Genomic DNA, 23,636 nt, shown 5'->3' on the forward strand with positions numbered 1-23,636 from the left:
GCCTGAAGAATTTTTTCAAAACATCCTCTCTATTCCTGCCCAATAGAAACTAGACTTGGGCTGCTCAGCTGCTGAAATCCATATGTGGCCTTACCCCAAGGCTTCCCCAGTGCAGACCCTGGCCATGGAAGTGCCACCCTGTTACCTGCTGCTGTTTTCCCTCTGTTGTCACTCTCTGTACTTCTCCTCTGCACATGGGTTGTCACCACCAGCATCATTCAGTTTGTGGGGGTCCCTTCCTTATCTAAGTTGTTGCTGAGGGATAAGTGAGGCTGCTTATGAGTGGAGTGAATGATCCAGGCAGTAATTACCCATTCTTGGCCATTGTCTTCCCATCCCTGGGGGCAGGTGAGGATTCAGACTGTGTTGTGTTGTGACCGTGTTCACAGGGGTCTGAGGTTGAGGGAAGAGATGAGGATCTGATTCCATGTTTCAGAAGGCTTGATTTATTATTTTATTATATATATATTATATTAAAACTATACTAAAAGAATAGAAGAAAGGATTTCCTCAGAAGGCTAGCTAAAAATAGAATAGGAAGGAATGATAACAAAGGTTTGTGGCTCGGGCTCTCTGTCTGAGCCAGCTGACTGTGATTGGCCATTAATTACAAACAACCAACATGGGCCAATCACAGATGCACCTGTTGCATTCCACAGCAGCAGATAATCAATGTTTACATTTTGTTCCTGAGGCCTGTCAGCTTCTCAGGAGGAAAAATCCTAAGGAAAGGATTTTCCATAAAAGATGTCTGTGACATTGTGTAACATAAGTTCAGAAAGTCTGAGAAAGCATCCAGGATTTGCACTGGCTGTGATGTTTTTGTGGGATTTTGTGCTGCAGGGATGTGCAGAGCCCTCAGTGCAAATAAAGGGTGTTGCACATCTCACAGGATGTTCATGAGGCTGAGAAAGGAGGTATAACCTTGTGGTGTTTGGCATTTTTTGGGTGTGGAGCTTTGAAGGTTTGGAGTTTTTGCTCCTCAGCTGGTCCAGTTTGTGAGGTCACCACGAGTGCTGGTTCTTGGAAACTGGAGAATTGAGTTATAGTGACAAAACTGTGACTCCCTTCTCTGTCCCCCTGTGACATCAAGTTGCCTACCCCAGCAAACCATTTCTTTGGGTGGGTAGGGGAATTCAGAACCCCCACACTGGCTGCATTCGTGCTTTGTTTTCACCCTTTGGAGAAAGGCAGCAGAGTGCCAAGCAAGGAATTGGTCTTGTCATTGGGAGCTGGGGAGGCACAAGGACCAGTGGCCAGCAGGGATGTTCAGGTGGGACAGCCCAGAGTGACACCAAGGAGGGCACAAGGTGACCCTGGGGACCACAGCAGCTCTGCCATGGTGTGCTGGCTCTTCCTCTTACTGTAGGGTTTATCTGTGTGCCTGCACAAGGGCAGGTCATGGGCAAAAGAAAAGGAGAAATCACCTTTCCCAGCAGCTCAAGGATGTGTGGGTTACCCAGATGAAGAAAAATTGAATTTCTAGAGGAGGGGGCAATGGACAAAGATGATAAGACACAGTGGAGTGAGTGTACATGAACAACTCCTACAGTGTTAAACTGACCTTGAAATAAAATATATGCCCTTTGAGTTACTTTGAGTTTCTGGGACTTGAGTGTACAGCATGCTAGAACTCAAAACTAAAAATGGAGGGGGAGTTGAAAGTTCCAATGGGATTGTGACTAAGGTGAGGTCCACGTAGAGAAAATTAAGGCCTCTGAAGGCAGAAAACCAGCTGCAGAGAGTTGAATGGGTTGCCTCAGGTAGTATCCACTAGAATAGACTTAAAAATAATGAACATGTTGATGTTTTTTGGCAAAATGAAGAGCTTGTTTTGGAGCTGTTTAAATTCGTGGCGGGTGGGAGGGAATAATACTGTTGTAAACGTCATGAAAGCAGGGGAACAATGTAGATCTGAGCTCTTATTCCCAATGGGTTTTTTCTTTTTTGTGTTCTCTGGTACATGCTAAAAATATTTTCAATATCTAAACATCTGCATTGTTATGAAATATGGCACGTCTTTGTTTTGTTTTCAGCTGTGTCATTCTTCCATTACATTTTGTTCCATATGCTCTCTCTTCAGTTGGGATGTGAAGTCATTTTCTTTAGACAGTTTTAGGCCTAATTGCCTTGACTCCAGAACTGCACTGTGCACCACTTGGAAGAAGTTATTCCTTTTGTTCTGGTTCAAAACAAACCCCAGGCTCCATGTTGGGGAATATGGATTGTGGAAATGCCTTCTGATTGGCAGAGAGAGGCAGAAAATAGGGTGAAAAGAAGGGAGTTATGCCTCTTTGGAGGTAGAAAAACATGAGGCTGAAGAAGGACTGTGTATACCAATGTATTTGAGATATTTCTGTGTGTTAGCACATCTTACCTCGAGTGCAGCCCCATGTTCCATTTATTGGATTCAGTTGGAGGATGGGACAGATGGATAAGGCAGACCAAGGTCTGGATAAGGCAGACCAAGTCTGCAAAGCTCCAAGCAGCAGAGGAAGATGATGGATGAAGGTGGGAAGCAGTTCTGATTTATGTGCAATAGAAGCAGAAGAACAGGCAAGAAACAGGGCCAGACTTGCTGAGGGCACAGAAAAAGGAAATATTAAGTCAGACTGGTACAGTGGACGCAATAGAAGATGATGAGGGGCAACCATGGGGAGCTTGGATGCTGCTGCTCCCCAGATCACTGCCTGAAACACAGGATTTCTGGGCTCTGCTTTCTCTCCTACCCTGGGGCACTGCAAAGTAGGATAGACCCTGGTTTTGCTTCAAGAAACAGCACTGGGTTTTAATACTCTCACCCTATCTCTCAGGTGTGCAATTGTCAACAGGTTGACCCAAAAGAAAAAAAAAAGGACTTTACCTGATTTGCTTACTTTTTTGTCTCCTCTAAGTTTAAAGAAACTTTACATGTGCACAATGCCCTTTTAAAATCTTGCTAAGGTGACAAATCCTGGCCACCAGAACTGAGAAATGCTGAAATCAAGGTGGCATGTGTTACTTTAATTCTGTTTTCGTGGATGCATGTGCTGTAGCAAAATCTAAATAAATGGTAAGTACTGGAGGTTTTCTTGGGTTTTTTGTTTGTTTGCTGGTTTGTTTTTCCTGGGAGAAACACACCTGTGATAAAACTATGGGGTGAATCAGGGATAGGGAGTTAATGAGGTGTCCACAGCTATTTCTGAGATGAATTTTTCTGCACAAAGCTGTGACAGACATTTACCCTCAGCAATCTCCTCTTCCCACCTGTCTCTGTGTGCATCTCCCGTCTTACTCATGGCAGCAGCCAGAAAACCTTACTCATGGCAGCAGCAGCAGCCTCTGGGACTTGCTGAAAACCCCTGGAGGGAGGGGGTTCCCTGCTTTGAGCCCTTGTCCAGGGGAGATGGGCTGGGATCTGCTGGGCTCTGCAGGCTGCGTTCATTTATGGCTCTGGAGTAGCCAACATCCCACTAATGGTACCCAGAGAACTTCTCATCTCTGCATCTCCCCTTGTCACAAGAGTGGGAAAGTGTGGCTGGCAAGGCACAAGGACACAGAAGGGTCTCCTGGCTAAAGAATCAGGTGGTGTGAGAGGGAGCTGGGCTCTGCAGTCTGCCTTCATTTATGGCTTTGAAGTAGCCAACATTCCAGTAATGGTGCGTGTGCCGTACCCAGAGAACTTCTCATCTCTGCATCTCCCCTTGTCACAAGAGTGGGAAGGTGTGCCTGGCAAGGCACAAGGACAAAAAAGGGTCTCCTGGCTAAAGAATCAGGTGGTGTGAGAGGGAGCTGGGCTCTGGCATTGCTGCCTGCACCACGCAGCTCCTGCCTGAGGCTGTCATTTCGTGGCCAGCTGCTCAAATCCTGGTACGTGTCTTGTTTCCTGGGTTTCCAAACCAGCTCCAGGAGCCACGTGGCCGTTCAAAGCCAGTTTTAGATGATTTGCTCTGAGGAATTCAATAAAAGGCACAACCACTATGAAGGGGTAATAGGGAGTGAGGCTTAACTATTGAATAGATTACGTGAGACTGGAGGAATCAGACAGCCTGAGGTCTGGAATGGTCTGGCGGCTGAATTTTCAATTCCAGGTCAAACATAACTTTCTGGGGTTCCCCTTCTCCCCCCCACCAGGTTTTTATGTTCCCCAGAGTGCAGTGCACTTAAACAGAAGTGATTGGAACAAAAAAGGCAATAGATGTGTCAGTTAATCTATAGCTCTTTTCTATATTAAGTTAGTTTTAAATAGCATGAAAGGCTCAGTTTAGTGAAGCACTTAGTGAGGCATCTCACGGCATATTTGAATTGAGGCCAGCATTGATAAACTTGGATGCTGTGTGATAATATATTCTAATAGGAGCTCTGCATCCACAATGGTTAATGTATATGTCCCAAACAGGGCTGTGCTCTTCCTTCTGCTTCAGATTCAGGGTTGCAATTTAAAGCTGATTTATTTGTGGGTTTGGTTCATATTTTTCCAGTAATAATGGGATGAAAATGATTTTTTTTTATTTTGAAGTGATGGATTTATAAACAAAGGATAGTCTTTAACTTCCCAAAATTCTTTATTATTAACTTCTTTATTAACTTCCCAATATTCTTTAACTTCCCAAAATTCCAGTCTCACGTAATCTATTCAATACCTGCTGTCTGTCACAGACCTCACTCCTGCTTTGATTTCTTTAACACTTCTTTACTTTTCTGGTGGATATTGGGCCATTTGATGTCCCTGTAGGAGATCCAATTGCAGAAGGTTTTCTGAAAGAGGGTTCTGAGGCTTCAGGAAATTGGAAGGGAAAAAACCCAAACATTCTTTAAGTAGACCAGTATTAAAACAATGCTTATTCTTAATTTATGGAGAAATATGTAAATTGTGTCTGGAAGGTCACTGTAATGAGACCTTTACAATTTAAAAAGGACACTATTTGGTAGGTGAAAAAACCAAACACAAAACCAAACAAAACCACAGAAACACTAAGGCTAACACTTTCACAGCTTCCAGAAGGTAGAAATTTGGACAGTTATCCTCTTAAAGGAAGGGATAAATATTAAAAGTTTCCAAAATACATGAAGTAAGAACAAGAAAAGTAAACTTCTTGCAAGGGAATAAGGAGTGCAATCAAGGACCTGTCTATGTAAGAGGCACAAGATGTGCCTAAAACATTAAGCAGATTTTTGAAGTCCTGTTAAAAGTCATGTCAACCTGAACCATTATAAACAGAAATTAAATTAAAAGACATGTTGTTTTAGCCTGACAATTCATTGAAAAAATATTGACTTCATTTTGCATTTAATTTCTGAAAAAGTCTTCAGAGTTATTTCCTGTGACTCTGGGCAAGAGCGCCTTGGCAAAATGTTGTTTAAAATGTTGTAAGTCCTTCATTAGTTTATAGGAAATAATAATAATTTTTTAAAAGTACATTTTCTTTAGCATTGTGGATTTAATTATAATTTCAAATTTAAAGTAATTCTCAGTGATTCCTTTTCCTTTAGGTCTCTCTTTAAGTCAAATCAAGAGTCAGAAAATGCCACAGTTTTCTAAGTGGGGATGCCGCCTTCTAGAAAATAGCATCTTTTAGATAATAGAAAATTTAACCAAAGTGTTTACATCCAAAGCAAAATAGCTGTTATGTGCAGGAAGTGAATATTTGATTATTTTACAGTAAAATGTAATTGCATTTGTTGTTAAGAGACTGGTGAAGTGGATGCATTCAGAAAAGCTGTGATTGGAGAGAATGGCATTTCCCATTGTACCCTCATAAAACCAAACGAAGCAAATAATGTTTGGTTTCATGATGCATTTGATCAACGTGTTAAAATAACATAATTTGAATTAGAATTTAATAAAACTATTACCACCTTCATTTATGGAAAAAGAAAATGTCTTTTTTTTTTTTCTTATTTGTGATCATCAATTGAGAGATTCTGTCTGGAAATTCTCCCACAAATTGAGCATAACAGCTGATAAAATATAAAGTACTGTTTTAGTGTACAGTGATAGGGCACTTTGCTAGTTTTAAGTCTTAATTTTGAAGTGCTCTGGTGACAAAATTACTCCTATTTTCTGTGTTTGTGCTTATCTTTCAGTGAACACAGCTAAATCATAGGAACCCCTAATTTCAAATTTCCACCTTTTTCTTTAAAAAGAAAACCTTAGTAAATTTAATGTAAGTTACTCATAAATATGTGTCTCTGCTAGGCAAATTACCAGAATAGCAAAATATAACTTTTTGTCCTTCTCTTTAAATTTTATTGGAAAGTTATGACATACCTTTTTTTCCTTTCTATTTCCATATCTAGGGTCTTGTTCTCTTCCTGCATGCATAAAAGTCTAACTCAAATTTACAAAAAGACAAAAAACCACAGACAACAGTGATGTAAAGATTTAATTTTTTTTTCCATCAGGAATGTGATTCTATATTCCTACTTTGGCCCATCTGGTTAGTGTGTGTTTCTCTGGTGTGTAGCCCTAGCTGGGTCATGGTTGTAGAGGAATTTTTTGTGTATGGGTATCTGGTGCATCCATAAATTAGAATATAAACAAGACTGTGCTTTAATCAAGCAGCACTTAAAACAGTAGGGTAATCTGTAGTCTTTCCTCTCCCTCCTGGAATAATTGTTTTATAATTTTTTTTTCCACTCTAGTTTTCTTCTGTAGCATTTTAGACTCTAAAAAATGAGTCTAAAAAAAACCCCAAACCAACCTAGCTAGCTTATACTGCCTTAGTGAGTTTCTTTTTTTATTTCTATTTTTTGTTAGCTCTCACAAATATGTTAGGTCATTTGAATTTTTGTTTGATATATGTATATCAAACAAAAATTCAAATTGTTTGATATATGTATATTTTTGTTTGATATATATATATATATATATGATACCCCTTCTGTTTTATTTATGTTTGTATATATACATAAAAATATGGGAGGGGTTTGCATATATATAAAAAATATGGGCTGTACATATGCATAAATACTAATATATGGGGATGTGTGCATATATATATATATACACACATGTATTTAATAACTATCCAACTTCCTTTGGTTGTTTCTATCATTGTGGCTGAGACAAATGGGGGTTTTTTTTGTTTCAAAGGAAGAAAATCACCTCTCTCAGCAGGTGATTTGCACATGAAGTTGTCCTGCACTTCTAGTTCCACTTCTGGAACTCCCCCTCCAGAGAGCACATGAAGGGAATATCCCTGGGTGATTCATAGGAAAAAATAATGAGTGGGGGTAAGATTTTGACAGAGAATTTAATGACAAAAGCCCTGTTGACTCCAGTGGGATGAGAGGAGTCACAATAAAACACCAGTGGTTTAAATGACTTTGTTTGTTGCTCCCAAATATAATTTGCGCTGCTTCACCACAGTTCTCTGACTCTACCGTACTATGCAGCTTGTGAAAACTAACTCAGCTAGTAGCAAAATTCAGCTAAATCTCAAAATTTATTAGTGCTTTGTTATCCTTACTGGGCAGCAACTTAAAATACTATTAAAAAGGTGTTGAACAAAATCAGACTTGGTCAGTTTTAAATGGGGAGAGAGGTTTAACACTTTTTTCTCTCATGTGCTTTTACTTCTGTAGAGGAAAGAAATAATTCCTCTTCAGTTCAAATCCACAGTGAAGTGGAGATCAAGAAGTACATTGATAGTCTGCTAAGACTCGAGAACCTTAATGGCATTAAATGATGAGCAGTGAAATAATATAAGGAATTTGTTAAACATTGATGCACATGGCTGAGATCTGCCCTCTGTTCTGTGGTTTCTGAGTGTTTAGATGTTGGATTCAAAGTATTTATGTCTCATAAATAGTGGTGATGCCTTTGTGAACCTGGTGGTACACCTGGTGAATTCAGTGAAAAATGGGGCAGGTTTGAAGCAGGACCCTGAAGTTTTGTTGCAAGTTTTGGTGAATTGCAGTGAGATGTCACAGCCTTCTGCTCTGCAGAAAGTGATAGAACTAGAAGACAGCATCTAGGATATCAAAATATCACATTTGTGGCACTAGAAATACCATACAAAGTAGAGATACAATTTTAAAGATTCACTTTATGTAGAAGATAGGTGCTGATCTTGTTTTGAAAACATGAAGCTGCATATTTGGTAGTTCAGAGATCCACCAATTTTGCTAAGAGCTGCCAAGAAGAAGTTGACAGCCTGGACCAAGGGTTGATGTGGTTGCTATGTGCAAAAAGCCCGGAACAAACCAGCGGGAAATAATACCGGGGTGGGAAAGTATTGCTATGGTTACAGAGTATTTTCTTTAAAGGAGAGGTGGATAACACAGCAAGAATCACTGAAACTTAGGTAATAATGATTTATACAAAGGGAAAACGACTGAAAGATAATAACTGTCTTCTGCTCTTAATGGCATTTTGTTAGTTTCCAGCAAAGAGGGATTTAATTAAAGGAGGAATAATTTGTGAAAGCTTTGTTAGAAAAGTATCCTTAGCTTTTATTTTTTAAAAGTGGAATGCCAGCACAATACCTTGCATATTTTGGCTCGGTCTCTTTGTTTTTTAAAACAAAAAAGATTATTATTTTTTTTGTCAAGGAGATTAAGAGTTCTTTTAAAAACAATAAAAGTGTAATTATAAACAAATAATTTGGTTCATATAAACTTTCAAAACAGGCTTTCAGAACATTAAAAACTATAAAAGAACTGAGTTTTGGAAGAGATGTATGTGATATAATGTGACTCCAAAATACAATAAAAATTATAATAAGTTATAATTTTTATAACTACTTTAAGTGGTGCTGTAAATCTGAACTAAAAAATTCAGCTGGGAAACATCCAGATTTCATTTGTCCTGCAGGATTTAATTGTGATCGCCTCTGTGGGTTTGAGGCTGACAATCAGGAGGCAGAGGAGCTCTGTGCAGCTCGGAGTTGTGTCTGATGGCGTGGGCCATGCCCACCTCATGCTGCCCTGCTGGGAAAGGTGGGGCTGGGCACTGGGGTGGGCTGGGCTGGGTTCCAGGTGGCACCAGAGCCACTCTCTCACTCCCCTCCTCAACTGGATGGGAGAAATTCTAAAGGAAGGCTCATGAGTTAAGAACAGGGAGGAATCACTCACCAGCGACTTCATGAGAACCTAGTGGTTGGGACAGCACAGATCTGTGCTCCAGGACCAGGAAAAGGGAAAATGTGAGAAGTGGACTTTATTTTGGTGTTTCCTGTGGCTGCTGTGCTGTGTTTGTCCTTCACTGTGACATCCATGCCTTGCAATGCTGCCTTGTCCAGCTGCTCCTCGAGGCCACGGCTGCCCTTCACTGGGGTGTGCTTGGTGGACCCAGCTGCAGCTCCTGAGCTCTGTGACTGTGCTGAGGGTCTGCACCCCACCATGGACCATGTGCCAGCCTAATCCCTTGTCCAGGGACACGGAGGAGGATTTATTGTGCTGGGGAGGAAAGGATGGCAAGAGAATAAACGGACAATTTGTCTGTGCTCTCCTTCAGAGCATGGCTCCACCACACCGCATCAATTGTTCATCACATCTCTGCCTTGGGCACAATTTGTTGGAGTTGAGGAGGAGGAATTAAATTGTCAGCTGAAATATGTTCAGCTGTTTGTGCCTGTCTTCTGTTGCTTTAGTGCCATTTTGCCTGTACTGAGGGTAGGGATTTGAGACTTGGGGGTGAGGCAGCATCCTTTTACTTTGCTCTTGATAAGTGTAATTAAACATTTAAATAACCTGCTGTACATAGCAGTGCAGACCCTGGATATTGAAACTGAGATCAAAGACCCTCCTCAAGTAAATTTTGTAGCTTTTCCAGCAAACTCCTGGGTTTTTTTGCAGTGGACACATAAGATAGACTGTGGAGTACAGAGTGAGGAAGGAATGGTCCTGATGGGGACTGATTATACCAGGGCTGGACTTGTTCTGTATAAAAACACTGAGACAAGGGTCCTGAGAAGTCCAGAACAGAGATCGGAGATGGAGGAGAAGCCAGGGAAATTAGGTCAACTGGTGTGGTGAGGAATGGCTATTTTATCAGGAAAACTGGGAATTTAAGAGAGAAGTCTTAAGAGAGAAAGGAGAACTGGACTAGATGGTGAAACAAAATGAGGAGCTGGGGGCAGTGGGAAAGCAGGATAATGATGAGGGCCAGTGCTTGGAAGCTTAAGAGTTGATGAAGAACAAGTCCTGGAAGGAAAAAAATTATGATTATAGAAGCAGAAAATGTCAAGGCTGAGGAAATGGGTCAAAAGTTGCGTGCAACTCAGGTGCACTGCTCCTTGCAGGGAAGAGCCAAAGATTTCTGAGCCTCCTTTCTTTTCCTGCATGTCTTGTGTAGCTGACCCACTGTAAAACGATGGCTGGCATGGATGAGAGCATCTCACTGCTGTAATTATTCCCTCCATTAGTACAAATGACAGAGACAAATGTAGTGTGGATTCAGCTGTTCCACATTGGGCCATTTCCCTGTGAGCATTTGTTCTGCATTTTCCCCCTTGGGTTTTAAAAAATATACTGAATAAAAACACATTTCATAATAAGGTAGTAAAATAAACAGGTAGGTGCTAAAGATTGGAAAAGTTGGAATCAATTTTTTCCTGTGCTGCCTTAGCTCACTATAGTTCTGATTATTTAGCCATGCTAGAGGATCTAATTACATGTTCACATGGTATTTATTCCACAGGACTTCCTTCTTGCACGCAGTAGCTCAGGTGCATTTGCATGGGGGTACATTGAAATTTGACAGCTGTGGATTCTGAAAGATGTGTTGTGAAGGAGAGAAGTTTGCAAAGCAAGAACAACTCCCTCAAGGACAGCTGAGGGCTGCCCAGGGACCCTCCCAAGGTCTGAGGGACAGTCCAGTCCCCCACCCCTGCTGGAAAGCTGTGCTCCCTTCTCTTTTATCCCATTTGCAGAACTTGATTGTTGGCATTGCTGAGCAGCCTCCTGTCCTTCAGAGAGGTCAGTGACAGCTGCATTTTGAAGGTCTGTGGCTCCTGGTTGGAGACACCTTGCTCAGACATGGTTGCCCCAGCCCAGGCCTGTGGGAGGGTCTTGCTGTGGACATGGCTGCGGTGGGTTGGAAGCAGCTGAACCATTTCAGTATTTATTTTATATACAGTATAAATAATTATATTTATATTATATAGAAATATATAATATATATATATATAATTTTTTATATATATATATATGTATGTAAAAAATAGGGTCCCCAGGTCTGTGGGAGGGTCTTGCTGTGAGCATGGCTGGGGTGGTTTGGAAGTGGCTGAGCCATTTCAGTATTTATTTATACACAATATAAATAACTATATTTATATTTTATATAATATGTAATATATAAATATATATTTATGCATAAATATATTGTATATATGTATGTAAAAAATAGGGTCCCCAGGTCTGTGGGAGGGTCTTGCTGTGAGCATGGCTGGGGTGGTTTGGAAGTGGCTGAGCCATTTCAGTATTTATTTATACACAATATAAATAACTATATTTATATTTTATATAATATGAAATATATAAATATATATTTATGCATAAATATATTGTATATATGTATGTAAAAAAATAGGGTCCCCAGGTCTGTAGGAGTGTCTTGCTGTGGGTATGGCTGGGGTGGTTTGGGAGCAGCTGAACCATTTCAGTATTTATTTATACACAGTATAAATAAATATATTTATATATTATATTATATTATATTATATAATATTATATTATATTATATTATATTACATTATATTATATTATATTATATTATATTATATTATAATATTTTTATATATATACACATATGTATAAAAATATGTATATGTAAAAAATAGGGTCCCCAAGTCTGTGGGCATGGCCAGGGTGGTTTAGAAGCAGCTGAACCATTATGGTATTTATTTATACCTACTATAAATAAATATATTTATATTTTATATTATATATAAAATATATATATATATATATATTTATATAATAAATATATAATATATGTTTTATATAAATGTAAAATAAATATATATTATATATTATATATTATATATTATATATTATATTCTGAAATATGTAATAACATTATTTATTATTATATATTTCAGAATCAACTCAGCCTGTTGTCGGCACCTGGCACCATTTCTCATTTTCTTTGCTACTACTTAAGCTGGATGACCACAGTCCTCCAAGCCTTGTTCTCTTTATACCTCAGTTCCCCAGGTGCGCCATTAAAATAGTTCTTCTCCTCTTTTATCATAGGTACGTGGTGCTTACAAATGTTATGGGACTCGTTTTCCCATATGGTGGTGATAAAACTATGTAGAAATTTGAAGTCTCAAAGCTGGAGTTGAATAGGAGATGGCAGGAAAGCCTGTGGCCATCTGCTGAATGGCAGAGTAAACTGGAATATCCCTTTGCTTGTTGAGCAAACAGCCAATGATCTTGTGCTCTGACTAGGACGGACCTGTTCAAAAATAAAAAAAAAATTAAAAAAAAAAAAAGAAATCTGGGTTTTGAATAATACCTGAAGATTTTTATTGTGGTCTGTGCACACACAAAGCAAGATGGGTTTGCAGGTGCTCAAGGGTCCTTCAGTCTGGCCCCATCTGCCTTTTGAGTGCTCAGCTTCACTCAAAGGTTTAAGATAGCCTTTTGTGCATCATACATTGTTAGAAGCACTAATGCGTTACAGACCTGTGTGCATTTTTACCTCCTTAATGGTTCTGTGAAAGCGTTAAGGAACTGGGAATAGTAATTCAGCACTAAAGTTTTCCTAAGATAAGTAGTTAAGAAGAGTTTTAAAAAGCTGTGCAATCCCACATGTGGCTCCATCTGGCTCACAACCTGAAACACAGATACAGAAATTCATTGAGATAATTTCTTTCAAAATCATGGCTTTCAGTCCTATTGTTTAGGTGCAATGGACATGACATTTAAGGACTTGCTTAAGCAAATTTAACATTCTTTAGGACTTGAAAACTCCTCTTCTTTCTCGCTGTCTTGTTCTTGCTCTCCACTCTTCCTTGAAATCTGACATTCATTCAGTTTGCCAGGGTCCTCTCCTTTCTTTTGTTTTCCCATGGTTCTCAAATTAAATAAGACTTGATTTAAATAATGACATGCTATAGAAAAGAATTAGGCTTCTAGCCATAAAAACTGTGAATAAGCTATTTGAATTTTAATTAATACCTCACGTTTGTACAGGATAAATTTTTTTAATAAGCTGTTGAAATCTTTTTTAACCAGAACAAGATAATGACAGTTTCTCAAAGACCAGAGAACTTCAACTCTCATTTCTTCTCTATTTAAAATTATTTAAAAATCAAAAATGAATCTTTTTTGATATAATGTAACATACTTAATTTTTTTGATCAGTGAAAGCAAGTGCAGTTCTTGTTGATGAATGTCACTGCTTATTAATTATAGCAATGATTGTTTATAAAACAGCTTGGTAGAGCAGAACAGAGAGCAGGGTGCTGATCACTGATCATCAGCCTTGTTTATGCTGATAAGTTTTTGATGTCCTGAATAATCCCAGTGAGATAGAACTGGAAAATAACAATGGATGAGAGGCCCTGAAATCTTCCTCCTTCCTTTCTGCTGAGAATCACTGCAGGACTCTTCATTTTGGGTGCAATCACTGCTTGAGATGATGTAACAAGATACAAATATGCTGAAAAACACTGAGCAGATGTTTCTATAGACACATGGAATAAATATTCTTCCTGGTTTTGTATACATGGGGCAAAAATTCACTTGTACAGGAACAGTGCAGGTATGAGGGAGCTGTTACAGCCCTCCTGTTTGAGATTATTCACAGCATGTCACTGTAGCCATTGAGCCCCAAAAGGAAGCTTTAAGGGTGTCCATTCAAAGCAAAATCCCAAAATTAATGTTGTGTATCAAACAAAAGGTGTCAGCACCAAAGCCTGAAGATGCAGCACCTGAAAATACTGCAGTAGAAATGAGAGTAATTATTGGTGCTGTGTTCCTTGATTGGCTTTATTGGCCTCTCTGAGGAAGCTGAATAAATATCAATATACTTCTGAATAAATATCAATATGCTCAAACTGCTGCTGGTCCCTGAGGAGCCAGTTCAGAGCTACAACATCCCTGCACCTTTCTGGGCCAAGTGATTGAGTTCATGCTTTTCTTAGAAATGTTGGTCTGGAGAAGCTTTTAAATGTTTTCAGAAGTGTATTAATAGCAAAGAAGAAATATTTGAAGATACCTTTCCTCTTCTTTTTTTTTTCCCTTAATTAGAAAGATCATGGCTCTGTAAATATTTCAGAGTATAAAGATGGATTTGAAAATATGGAAAATGCTGGAAAAGATGTGAGGAAAATCCAGTGTCATTATTTTTGTGGGACAGAGTGTATGAAGTTTTGTTGGGAATATGAGGCACAGGTGTCTGTTCTGTTTTGGCTGGGGTTTTTTTTTTTTTTTATTGGTGTTGCCAATGTCTGAGGGGCTCTCAGTGAACTTTGTGCTGTAAGAAAAATCACTTTCCCTCCTATTCTGGAAACAAACCAATTTTTTCCCCTTTTAATGCTGTGGTGAGGTGGCCTGGATTTTCCTCTGTGTCTTGTTGAATTTAAGTAGCTTCTGATTTACGGCTGAGTATAATTGCTCTTACTTTGGGACAGGCAATATATACATTTATGTGATAAAGAGATTTAGGGTCTTGGACACACAGCTTGCCCAAAGGATTCAGATATGAGCATGAAAATGAGTCGCACTGTAATTTGGGGTGCTTGGGGTGGGTTTTGGTGCCAGCACATCATTGCTCAGTGCTCTTTGGGGTGCTGCAGGGTGTCCCAGGCCCTTGGATGGGGTGAGCAGCCCTGGGGCTGATCCTGAGCCCTCTGGAGTTTGGAGAATTGGCTGCAGGGCATCAGGGGGGAGAAAACTGGGCTGGAAGAGATTAATCACACCCGTGGAATCTGGAGAGAATCTGTGGTTGCTGTATTTGTGTCAGAGGAGCTGTTTGTTTGGTAGCTACCACTTTGGCAGTAGATTTTCTGATAAGAAGACCCAAAAGAAAACACTTTCTGCTGTCCTTCCTATGGCAGTTTGACATTTCAGAGACTGCAGTGGGACTCTACCAGTTCATCAAACTCAGAGAGCTTTTGCTGCTTCAGTTCTGTTAGAAAACACTGCGAGAGCATCCTGCAAACAAATACCTCAGCGACTTTACTACTATTAATTATGGAAATGTTTGACATATATTTCCTTCCTAAATTGTCTGTTCTAAGCCCACTCTCTCAAAATGCTGGAAAACTGTGGAAGAGGCAGAAAATGTCAAGGTAACAGAAATGAACTGTCACTAAAATCTTACCTTTTTCACTCCAGGGAATACCTGGTATTTGAAAGGGAGAGGAAGAGAATAGTGAGGCTGAGGGGTTCCTTGGCAGGGAGGGAAGGAAAACAAAACCTGTTTCAGGGAGCCCAGCCTGTATGTGAAAGTAAGAAATAATGGTGTGTGATGGTGTTCACAGGGGTCTCAGGATGAGGGAAGAGACGAGGATCTGACTCCATGTTTCAGAAGGCTTGATTTATTATTTTATCATATATATTACATTAAAACTATACTAAAAGAATAGAAGAAAGGATTTCATCAGAAGGCTAGCTAAGAATAGAAAAAGAAGGAATGATAACAAAGGTTTGTGTCTCAGACAGAGAGTCCGAGCCAGCTGACTGTGATTGGCCATTAATTAGAAACAACCACATGAGACCAATCACAGATCCACCTGTTGCATTCCACAGCAGCAGATAATAATTGTTTACATTTTGTTCCTGAGGCCTCCCAGCTTCTCAGGAGAAAAAAAATCCTAAGGAAAGGATTTTTCATAAAATGTGTCTGTGCCAATGGTATCAATGAAGGCAGTGTGCACCTTAGTCCAAGTTGCATAACTTTCCTTTCCTCAAAGCCCTGCACACCTGGAGGATCTCAGAGGCAAGCACCAAGTCCTGCCCTGGGGAGGGACAGTCCAGGACCATCCAGGGGTGAAAAGCTGGGAAGGAGCTCTCCAGAAAAGGCCCAGGGGCCTGGTGGGCACCAAGCTGAGGAGGAACCAGCAGTGTGCCCCTCTGAAATGGGCTGATTGCATCCTGGGCTGTGTGAGGAGCAGTGCTGCCCAAAGAAGTTTATTAAGGGGATCCCTGGGTGATCCTGAGGTGATCCTGAGGTGATCCTTCCTCTCTGCTCAGCGGTGATGATCTGCAGTGTTGGGTCCTGTTTTGGATTCCTCAGTAAAAAAGAGGTGGAGCTACTTGGATGGAGCTACTTTTGTGTGCCTTCAAGTGAAGGGACACAACAGTGATGAAGGGTCTGGAGCAAAGGCTGAGCGAGCTGGGACTGTTGAGCCTGGAGAAAAGAAGGCTTTGAGGGAGGACCACAAATGTGTTCAAATACCTGAAGGGATCCTGCAAAGCAGACAGAGCCAGGCTCTTGTCAGCATTGCACAGGGACAGGAACAGAGGCAGTGGCCCCAAACTGAGGCACAGGAGGCTCCATCTGGACATTAGGAATCACTTGTACATTGTGAGAGAGCACTGGCACTGAGAGGCTGTAGAGTCTCTGTCCTTGGAGGTGTTCAAGCCCTGGGCAATGGGCTGCAGGTACCCCTGTTTGAGCACAGGGGCTGGACCAGCTGACCTCCAGGGTTTTTTCCCAACCTAAACTATTTTGTGTTCTTGTAGATGCTGACATGCCTCCTTCGAGGTATTTCTTACAATAAAGAAGGTGGAAAATACCTTCACTACTCTTGCATCCGCATCTGTTTATTTAGCCCTCAAAACGTTCTCTGTTTAGCCCTCTAAATGTCCTTTATTTTTTGATTTATAAAATTAATTTATATTCACGTCTAAAATCTGGTTTTTATTTTAGAAGGCTGAGATAATAAGTTCTGCTCCTCTGTAGCACTGAAAGGTCTGTGAGTAGTTCAGTGCACAGTCTACACAACTCTGCTGGTACAAGTAAACAACAGTGTGGTAAACACCACTGCTCTGTGGAACACAAATTCACTCACTGGAGGTAAAACAAAGATCAAAACTCTCTAAACATATCTAAGCTCCTAGATATAAATTTATATACATTATCTGACCACACTTTTGGCATACTGAGATCAGATGGGTTATTCTTGGATAGCTGAACACTTCCTTCACCTTTGATTTCTTGTTATTTTTTCTTTTGCACTTGATTGTCACCTTATCATTACACTGATAGATATAATTCCATTCATTCTTGCTTGCAGCCATAATGTAGTTTGGAGACATTTGTGCATACTGAACATTTTACCAATCTGATTGTTACTACTCTACAAGTCTCTCCTGCCTCTTCCCATCCCCTCTCCCTCTTGTCCAAGTAGCAAAATGCTGATTAAGTTCCTTTCACTTGGAAATTTTGCTCTGATTACAGACACGATCATTTTTTGTTTCCTTTTCTTCCTTTTTTTTTTCCTCCACCTACCTCCAAGTAGAAGCAGTGGTGATCTTTCCCATTGTTTTCTCTGAAGTAATTTATTTGATGCTGTTTTTTCTCTGGAACACTTGTGTTTAGGTAGTGACTCAGTAGTCTGGGTGCCCTGGTGGAGGTTGCTGGCTTGGTGGACACACTCATACTGGTTTATGTCAACACAGAATTTATCCTGTAATGTAGACTCAAGATAAATATTTTGAAGGAGATAAACTTGAAGTGTTCGTAGCATTTATTTCTTTAATTGGTTTCTTGGTTTTTTTGGGGTTTTTTTGGTGCAATTTTAAAAAAGAGAACTTCTTCCATCTTTGGAAGAGTTACCATAAATATTTTGTGGATTTTCCTCCTCTTTCTTCCTGCCACAAGTTATCCAACCATTAATGGTCATTTGTGCTGAAAAGGTCTATCAGTTACAATAAACCTGTGAGTTGGGCTATATTAATTATATCTAACAACAAATTATGGGGTTTTTTTTAATATTTGTTTTGCAGTTCAGTTCTACTCACAGTTCCTTGGGGATTGAAGACTAAAAATATTTTTAACTGTACAGATTGTTCTAGCTGTTAAAGAGCATTTCCTTATTCCTGTAAGGACTTGCTGTGGGAGCAGCTCTGAGTTGACTGAAGGGCAAATTTTTTTGGCAGAATGAAAATCATCCATCTAATACCAGATCAAAAGAGCATCCCTCTCAAATAGATGCTATTGAAATTTTTTAAAAAGGTGAAAAAAACTTAGACATTTGCAAGTCACAATCCAAAAAGCGCTTACCAATGCTCTGCAAAGAAGCCAACAGGTTTAAAAATAAAAAGCATCAGTGTTGACCAGTGACAGTGCCTGATTTTGCAGGGTTACACCTCGTGTTTCCCTTCCATCCACGATGCCTTGGGGACATGTTTTTGTATCTCAATATTAATGGGGTAGCTGCCACATAGTTGGTGAACTTGTTGCAAATGAGAGCCTTGGAATGAGAATTGTGTTTGAGTTCTTCCCAATAGTGTAGGAGAGTAGGATAGCTGAAAAGTGATCCATGTAAGTAAAGATGTTTAGGATGGCTTTTGCTCAACATTATGGAATGCTGTCCAATTGGCAAAATGTCTTAGAGATGCAATTTCTTGAATTTTAAGAACTGGATGTTGGTTCAAATTGAATCTGAGAAGTTTATTAATGTTAGTGTACCAATTTTGAATGTCTTGAAAAGTTTGGAAGTGCATGTTAGAAATAAATCTCTTTCCAGGCAGTGCATATGTGTTTCCTGCAGCAGCTAAAAGAAACATGAGCAGATGCTACTTTAGGCCAAATTCCTTTAAATATGTTATTCAAAATTTAAGTTTGCACATAATTCTGGTGTAATATGGGTTTAATGGTTGGGAATTTTCTACTATCTCTGCAGAAAATGCCTGTCCACCACTATTCATTTTATTAGGTTAAAACCTGCAGGACTGTTGAAGTTTTTAATGCTTGTTAGCATAAAGCAAGGAAGTTGCTCCTTTTGTTGGGCACAGGACTGGTAACCAGGACATGAAGCTCTATTCTTGCCTCAGTCTCCAAGCCTTCCTGTGTGACCTGGAGAGAATATTTTAGTCTTCTTGAGACCTTATAAACAGGAGGAAAGTTCTGAAAGTCCTCAGTAATGGGGCTTTTGAATTCCTGAGCATTTTCATGATGCCTTGGGATCCTGAAAAAGAAGGTACCAGATAAAGGCAAAGAACTGATTGCCTTTATTTTTGCAAAGAACATTTGTCGATGTTCTTCCTTTTCAAGATTTAAAAGCACAATTTGGAAAAGCCTTCAAGTCTGAAGTCTCATTTCCTTAATATATCCATCATCAGACATAAACCATTTTTTTCCCCACCCTCTCTCTGGCTCATTTTTTGGCTTTTATTTCTTACTCCTCACAAAGTCTCCTACAAGTGATCCGTGTGTTTCTGCTGATTACTACTTGATGCCATTTTAGAAAAATGTAGCATAATTAAGTAGTAAGAGGAACTGGGCAGTAAAAGGGGTAGCTTTTGGACAATTCATTAAATACTCGGTGCCTTTTAATGGTAGGGTACTTCCTTTGCTCATGAATTATTCATTTTAATGCTTTTGTTATAATGGCGACAGTGTTCGGTCTCTGAGGCAGCTCTGGACAGCCTTCCTCTGCTGAAATACTGCACAGCAGCAGCTACCATTTATTTTATAAACATCTAAGTCAATAACACAGTCAGTAAATGTATTTTCAAAATCGACAACATGAGAAAAGAGGACAGATAACAATATTGTAACTAAAGGGATCTGTTTTGCTGAAGGGTTCAGTTTGTTTACTTTTCTGCGAACTATTTAGGGATGTAACTTAAATATTTTTACAGATTATTGTGTTTAGTATTAGATTCAAATTATGTCTATAATGAAAACAGACATTAGTGTCTCTGCTTTATACAGCATTGTGCAATAAAAGGCAGTTTAAAAACACTCACTATGCATAAACACATCGAGTTTTTCTTAAAACTAATGTTTAAAGGTCTCTTTGAAACAGTTTTTTAAGATGAAACATAACACAACCGCATAACCCACATAGAAAATGCATCTGAGTCATGTGCCTAGAGAAATAAAAGTTTCTTTGTGGTATCTAGTATCAGTCTTTCATTAAAGCATGGACTTTCCTGAAGAGAAATTCCAGGGCAGGCGCTTGAGGGCTCTCCCCATCTTCCCTCCCCACCTCCCTGCACTTCCCTGAATCTGGGATAAGCCCCTGGGTCTTGGCAGGGTGTGATAGGGACAGTCCCGTGAGGAGCAGGGAATCTGGAGCTGGGTGCAGGGAGTTTGGGGCTGGGAGCTGGGAATTTGGAGCTGGTAGCAGGGCATTAGGAGATGGGAGCAGGGAATCTAGAGTTGGGAGCTGGGAATTTGGACTGGGAACCAGGAATTTGGAACTGGCAGGAGGGAATTTGGAGGTGGGAGCAGGGAGTTTGGAGCTGGAAACAGGGAATTTGGGGCTAGGAACAGGAATTTGGCAGTGGGAATGGGGAATTTGGGGCTGTGAGCTGGGAATTTGGGGATAGGAGCCAGGAATTTGGGAAGGGGAGCAGTGAATTTGGGGCTAGGAGCAGAGAATTTGGAGCTGAGAGCAGGGAATCTGGGGAGGAAAGCTGGGAATTTGGGGCTGGGAGCAGGGAATTTGGGGAGGGTAGCCAGGAATCTGGAGTTGGGAGCAGGGAATTTGGAACTGGCAGCAGGGAATTTCGGGCTTGGAGTGGAGAATTTGAGGTTGGCAGCAGGGAATTTGGGACTGAGAGAAAGGAATTTGGAGCTGGCAGCAGTGAATTTGGTGCTGCGAGCAGGGAACTGGGGGCTAGGAGCAGGGAATTTGGGATTGGGAGCAGGGAATTTGGAGGTGGGAATGGGAAATTTGGAGCTGGGTGCCAGGAATTTGAGGGGCTGGGAATGGGAATTTGCAGCTAGGAGCTGGGAATTTGGGGATGGGAGCAATGAATTTGGGGAGGGGAGCAGGGAATTTGGGGCTGGGAGCAGGGAATTTGGAGCCCTGATCAGGGAATTTGGAACTGGAAGCGGGAATTTGGGGCTGGGAGTGGAAATTTGGGGTTGGCAGCCGGGAATTTGTAGCTGGGAGCAGGGAATTTGGAGATAGGAGTGGGAAAATTGGGGCTGCGAGCAGGGAATTTGGGGTTGGCAGCAGGGAATTTGGTGCCAGGAGCAGGAAATTTGGGGAGGGAAGCTGGGAATTTGGGGCTAGGAGCAGGGAACTGGGAGCTAGGAGCAGGGAATTTGGGACTTGGGAGCAGGGAATTTGGAGCTGGTAGCAAGAATTTGGAGGTGGGAACGAGAAATTTGGAGCTGGGTGCCAGGAATTTGGGGCTGGGAATGGGAATTTGCAGCTAGGAGCTGGGAATTTGGGGATGGGAGCAGAGAATTTGGGGCTGGGGGGAAGGAAATTGGGGTGGGAAGCAGGGAATATGGAGCTGGGAGCAGTGAATTTGGGGAGGGGAGCAGGGATTTTGAGGCTGGGAACCCGGATTTTGGGGCTGGGAGCGGGGAATTTGGAGCTGGGTGTGGGGAATTTGGATCTGGCAGCAGGAATTTGGGGCTGGGGGCTCCGTGCTGCTGCTCCCAGAGGACACCACGGCGTGCTCCTCGCAGCTCTGTCCCCCTGTGCTGTGTTTTAGCAGCGCTGCTTCTCCCGAGCCGCGTCCTCACTCCCAAAATGCCCCAAGGCAGAGATAAGCGCGTGTGGGGGACGGAAGCAGGAGCAGATAGATGAGTGATTAGGTCATTGCCATGAGGACCGAGGGGTTTTTTTGTTTTTTTGGGTTTTTTTGTTTTTTTTTTTTACTCCGAGCTCCCTTCTGGTTTGTTGCTGATCAGATTCCTGCGAGCACGGCGGGCTGAAACCGCGTAAGTAGAGGAAACAAAACTCCATAGATGGATAAAGCTGCAGAGCTGCTGAGGAGCGGCGAAGAGGAGAGAAGTCTGAACTGAAAGTACATGTGGTTTCGGGGAATCTGAATCATGCAGTGTTACTTTCACTTTTTCTAGGCTGGTGTTTCCTATGAACGAACCGGCGGGGAGATAGAGGTTCTGATTTAGATAATGGCTCGCAGCCTTTGGGATCAGTGTTTGGGATAGCACATCCTGCTGCAGGGGGAGTCCTCTTGGCAAAGGTGGGGAGAGCTTTCCCCGCTGCCCACGTCCACATTGTTTCTGCTGGGAATGGCAGCTTCGGGCCCTTTCCTGCGGATTTATTCGTATATTTGGGTGACCACCCCGTGTAAAATGGAATCACCAATAGGAACCCCTCCTTTCCTTTTTCCTGTAGCCGTGCTCAGACCATTCTCTGTTAGCGTGGTAGTGGTACAAAGTGTGTGGTCTTTCAGCTCTGACTAATGCATTTTGTGCTGTGTGACTGAAAATGTCTCGCAGTCTGCCAGGGCTGACTGAGGGCTGTGGAATGTGGTGCCTTTTCTCTTTTTTTTTTTTTTTCCTCTCCGATTTATTTTTTTCTTCCTTTTTTTTTTTCTTTTTTCTTTTTTCTCTTCCCCTTTTTTTTTTTTTTTAATTTCTTTTTTTTTTTTTTTTTTTTTTTTTCCCCTCCAGTACAAATGTGTGGGCAGCTTGTTGGGAAAGCTCGGGATGCAGGGGAAATGCTTGAGCGTTGTGGAATGCGGCTTCCCCTGGGAGACCCCAGCCGGGCGGGCAGTGAATGAGCAAAAAGTGGAAGAATGAGAGGAGGGAGGAGGTCGGGAGGCAGGGACAGAGAGGAAAGAGTGAGCGGGGAGGAAGGAAGGAGGTGGAAGCAGAGGGGCCCGTTTCCCTTTTTCTCTGAAGCAATGACAGCTGGTTCTGTCCTGCCTCACATGACAGAGGGCTGTGGAGAGGAGGGTTTCAGCTGATTGTATTTTAATTTCTTCCCAGGCTTTGGTCAGGTGATCCCTGATGAGCAGCCAGCCCACCAAGAAGGGATTTGAGCGCACAGGTAAGAGAGAAGCTGTGCACTCTTACATGAAACTGGGGGCTCTGGGGAGGAGGAGGCAAACAGCTCTGACATTGTTTGAATAGTTAAAAAAAATCCTGACTTGCTTGGATGTGTAACACTGTGATTGTCTCCCTCAATGCTGCTGCTTCTGCTATTCAGGCTTGTTCTCGATTTTTTTTGGAATCTGTCTTTAATTAGAAACTTCACTGCAAAAAAAAAAAAAGAAAAAAAAACAATTGTGTGGTGTTAAATATAGACCTGGGTATTGCATGAACAGTGCATTTTGTTACTTTTTGAATAAAATAACTTTCCATAATGCAAGTGTGTCAAACTCATATTTAGAGGGGAATTCCCAGATACTTGAACTATGAGTCATAAAAAGTTAAAGGACCAGTGCAACAGTTCAGGATAAAAACTCCGTTCTGCCTTGGGTGGCTGCTTTTGTACTCGTTGGTAGTAAAATCTGTCTTAAAAAACCCCCAAAGATTCACAAAGCTGGAGCTCTTTGAACTCTGCTGACCACAACCTAGAAGATAGGTGGCAGAGAAGACACAGATGACTGAGGAGGAGGATTGTGCAAGTGCTCTTGGTTTCATGCATCTTTTCTTTCATTTTGTCTAACAACCTGGTGAATGAGTCTTCTCATGTGCTGAGGATGCTTCAAAGAGATGCTTCTGGCTTCTTAATTCCTGTTATATAATGTCTTAGTGAGAAAACAGACTCAAAACCAGTAATAAGTGTACTTAGAACAAATGAAAGAGTACA

The 23,636-nt window shown here is 41.1% G+C and overlaps 1 long non-coding RNA gene across 1 annotated transcript in view; it reads left to right on the forward strand.

The window, feature by feature from the left end:
* LOC128947153 (uncharacterized) overlaps positions 1–22,872 on the forward strand; it is a 39,227-nt gene extending 16,355 nt beyond the window's left edge. The window contains exon 3 of the long non-coding RNA XR_008484030.1: positions 22,811–22,872. This is a non-coding gene — a long non-coding RNA (uncharacterized LOC128947153). The remainder of the gene's footprint in view (positions 1–22,810) is intronic.
* The last annotated feature ends 764 nt before the right edge of the window (positions 22,873–23,636 follow it).

Source organism: Melozone crissalis, unplaced genomic scaffold (genome assembly GCF_028551555.1).
Source record: "Melozone crissalis strain CALT ecotype California unplaced genomic scaffold, PUWL_Pcris_2 ptg000090l_1, whole genome shotgun sequence".
In the NCBI taxonomy this organism is placed as follows: Eukaryota; Metazoa; Chordata; class Aves; order Passeriformes; family Passerellidae; genus Melozone; species Melozone crissalis.